The 4285-nt window shown below is 33.4% G+C and overlaps 2 long non-coding RNA genes across 2 annotated transcripts in view; one reads left to right on the forward strand and one right to left on the reverse strand.

The window, feature by feature from the left end:
* The window catches only part of LOC109588176 (uncharacterized), an 11967-nt gene extending 11779 nt beyond the window's left edge, over nt 1-188 (reverse strand). Inside the window, exon 1 of the long non-coding RNA XR_002188005.1 lies at nt 115-188. This is a non-coding gene — a long non-coding RNA (uncharacterized LOC109588176). The remainder of the gene's footprint in view (nt 1-114) is intronic.
* Nucleotides 189-2991: 2803 nt separating this feature from the next.
* LOC109588174 (uncharacterized) lies at nt 2992-3197 on the forward strand. The gene is made up of 2 exons (XR_002188001.1): nt 2992-3080; nt 3141-3197. It is a non-coding gene; the product is annotated as an uncharacterized LOC109588174 (long non-coding RNA).
* Nucleotides 3198-4285: the final 1088 nt, after the last annotated feature.

Raw genomic sequence — 4285 nt, forward strand, 5'->3', positions numbered from 1 at the left:
GCACAACAGAAGTAACTAGTTTTGAGTCAAAATGCATGCAATTTCTTCTTAATTAATGTACTTTAAATGTATTTTAAATAGGTACTCACTAAAAATTATTGAAGAAGAACTTACATGCACAACAGGCAATGGTACATCGACTCTAGAAACAGTGACACAGGAATCACAATCTTTTAATTTCTTTTCTCTTCTCTAACAAAGGAAAGAAATAATAAAATAGCAAAGATAAGTTTCTCAACAACTGCAACACTCTTGGCTAAAAATAAACCATTACAGATTGCACTAGAGACCTTTGCATAACAAACAGGGTGCTTATATAAGATATCATTAAATAAAAGAAATCCATGATTATAGAGGGTAAAAAATAGTGCTATTTCTTTCCTACATAATGGTGTGACTAGGCACATTATACACATTATACAATTTGACCTATCTATATAGGCAGAAATTAGTGCCAAGCACTATTTTGTCCCCAAAATACTATAAGGAAGAATTAGTGTCTGGCTGCCTGCTGCACTATTTTGTCCCTACAATACTATAGGGAAGAATCAGTGCATTCTGCACTATTTTGTCCTACAATATAGAATTAGTGCGTTGTGCAATTTTTTGTCACAATTAAAGTATATGGGGGCAAAATAGTGCAGCAGGCACTAATTTGTCCTTATAGTACTTTAGGGAAGAATCAGTTCTTGCTGCACTTTTTTGTCCCTACAATATTACAGGTAAGAATTAGTGACAGCTGCACTATTTTACCCCTATTTAATTAGGGGGAATTTATTTCTAAAACAAAATACATGATATTCACATAATTATACATTTGCCAAGGCCATATCTATAAAGATAAGTTTGATTTGATAGAGGGAGATGTGTGTGTTTAAGATAATTTTAATGGAATGATGATGCTTTTGAAATTACTGAGATTATTTATCATTCAATTTGTGAAGAACCTAAATAACTCCGTTTTTTATGGTCTACATGTGTACTACCATAATTATAGTATCACTATCATTGAAAAATAAGTAACTGATTTTAAATTTTACTTTTGGTTAATTTAAAGACTTTAATATATGTCATGCTTTGTATATTATTTGTACTAAAACAAAAGGCACTCATGTCTTTAAAAAGTGCTAAACAGATAATGAAATGGTGTGAAGTGACATTACAATAGTCAAAGGAAGGGATAGTTTTGTGGGTAGAAAATGAACATGGAGATATGTCTTTGCTACAGGAGAATGATTCTACAATGTTGATACTTTACCATCTTTTTCTATTCAAGATACCATCCTTAATAAATGCTAGGAAGAATTTGACAACTGCAGTGACAATTGTGAAGACCGTAAACTGCCAAATTGTGTGAAGTGTTCATCATTGAGACATAAAAATGTTAACAGAAGTGGCCACAATATAAAACCTTTTAACAATAAAGCCATAGATAGCTGCTTTGAAGGTATTTATAATTATTGAATTTTGTGATTTTTAAAATGAAACTTTTGTTTAGAACTCAACCCAAGTTTTGATCACAATCATTTAGTTATTCAAAGCCTAGTAGCAAAACATTTAATGCTCTCAAGTATTCATAAATGGCAGATGAATGCAATTAAAAACGCTATCAAAGGGAAAGACAGCTTATAGTTCAACCAACTGGCACAGGAAAATTAATGTGCTATGTTATTCCACCATTTCTTACTGGAAAGTTGGCCATTGTTATTTCATCGACAATATGTCTCATGTGTGATCAAGTATGTAGCATGGTGTTTCTGCTACGTTCCTCGGTTTTGCTCAAAAGCACAACATATTAAATAACCTGTAAAAATATACTCTTGTTTAGAATCTTTCTATGACAAGCAACAGCAACCATGACAAATTTTTCTATCAATGGCCAGAAACAAAGAAATGTGTTTCATTGCAGTGGATGAAGCTCATCCCATAAATTGTTGCAAATCATTCAGGTATGCTACACAGTCAACTCATTAGCTATTACCCTATAGCTGGTTTATTTCATGTGGAAATAATTTTGCATTGGCCCATATCACCAAATAAGGATTAGCAAAATTTCAATTAGAGGCCATGATATAACAAGCATTACTACACACTCACACACACTTAAATATACACACTAGTAATTACCATATACTATGTGGGCACAAAAATGCCTCTGTAAGATCTTGAAAGTGCTTCTTGCAAAAAAGCTGCCAAAAACTTTCTGTCCAAAAATCATCCATACAATAATTATATGGCTACAAAAAGTTGAAGTTTCTAATTTTAACTTATTGTTTTATTAGAACTGAATATAGACTGCTTTTGCATCTAAAGTCTCATTTTCCTGGTATATCATTAATGGCATTAACAGCAACTGCCACTTCAAAAGTTAAGGAAAAGATTGTCCACGATGATAGAACCAATACTCAAAACTTCAATGGTAAACAAGAGAAATATTTCACTCCATAATGAAGAGTTAAAGAAATTGACATTTTATATTATGCTATGTCATTTCAACCAGTACTACAGACTACTACACATCTATTGCTGACTATCTTGCTGAAGTAGTTGGTAACAATCGCTCCATTGTGTATATACTAACTTTGTTAAAGATGTTGCAGCTTTGGCAATTGCTTTAAAAGGAAAAGGAATAAATAGTAGTAGCTATCATGGCAAAAATTTATCTAGCCATGACAAATTGTAGATAATTGAGGATCAGTGTTTTGATGACTCTGACACACAAGCAAGTGTATCAAGCATTAATTCTGTGTATGATAACAAATTTATGTATATTTATAGCTAATGGTGTGCACTTCTGCACCTGGAATGGGTATAGATGTTCCTAATATAGACTTGGTTGTTAAACTTGGTTGCTCGCACATTTGACGAATTAGTCCAACAGTTTGGAAGGGCTGGAAGACATGGCAGAAAGGCAAAGGGTATTGAATGCTATGAAATTTATGTGATGCAACATAATTTTGGTACAGGTCTTTTTTTTGTGAAGATAACCTCTAGCATGCTTTATTTTGGGGTAAAGATACATTGTGTAAGTCATATGATGAGAAAAAACTGCAGTTATCAAAATTTCAAGATGTTTGTAGGTACATGTATATCATTTTTATTACCGTGTGCCATCAATTTTATGTTATACCCATATACAGGTATGCTTTTGCTCATCATCATTGACGAGATACCAGCTAGTCCTGTAAACTACTGGATAAAAGAATTAATTCTTCAGGAAAATGATTGTTTACAGCTAGAAGGAACCCATCACCTTTCAGACAAGCATGTCATAGCTACTGCTAAACTACTGTCAAAACAATGTCCAGACATGCCAATGATTCAGTCGTGTTTGTATACTCAGAAACTAAGTCTCATTCAGCTGGCTACAAATGATTCATTATTTTTCCATAACTTTGGGGACCATTGGGTTACTAGTCATTTTATGGATGGCATTGCTTTTCTTTATGACTCCTACACAGAGATCATTCACTCAGAGTTAAAGAAGCAGCTCATTGCCCTCTATGGATCTGCTATGGTAAAAGTACCGTGGTTGGTGAAGCAAAAGGTGATAAGGATTGTGCCTGCTTTGCAGTAGCATACGCAGTATCTATTCTTTATGGAAATGATCCTGCTAACAATATATTCGATCAGTCACACATGAGACAACACATGATTGAATGTCTCAAAAACATATTTTACATGCCATTCCCATCTATGACATGAAAATCATGATGCAATGTATCAGAATATGTTACCCAACTACATTGATTATTACAAACAAGTTAACAAATGTATGTTATTTAATGTTCAAAGTTGTTGCATTGGTCTATGTAGCTAATTATACTTGCAAAATGCATGGTGGAATGCTAAAGGTGACCAGATAAATGTTGCGTAGCTATCCCATATTGCAGGAAATTTTGGAGGGAGTTGAATTCAGCAAATTACTATATTTTTGTAATTGGCAAATTTTAATTTGGCAAATTTGTGGTCACATAACATTGAGCATGCATATAATGGCTTGAAATGGTGAATTTTATTTTGGAGTTTTGCTATGAAAATGCCAAGTTCACCAACTTCAATTCCCTCCAAAATTTTCCACTACAGTATAAGAGGGAAACAAAGTGCTGTTACATTTTGAAAAAAAGTGCAGAGGGCACAAATTCTTCCCCATAGTATTATAGAGACAAAGTAGTGCAGCAAGCATTAATTCTTTCCTTAAGTATTGTAGGAACAAAATAGTGCAGCAGGCACTAATTCTTCCCTATAGTGTTGTAGGGACAGAATAGTGCTGGTAGGGGATCCT

Source organism: Amphimedon queenslandica, unplaced genomic scaffold (assembly GCF_000090795.2).
Source record: "Amphimedon queenslandica unplaced genomic scaffold, v1.1 AMPQUscaffold_12250, whole genome shotgun sequence".
In the NCBI taxonomy this organism is placed as follows: Eukaryota; Metazoa; Porifera; class Demospongiae; order Haplosclerida; family Niphatidae; genus Amphimedon; species Amphimedon queenslandica.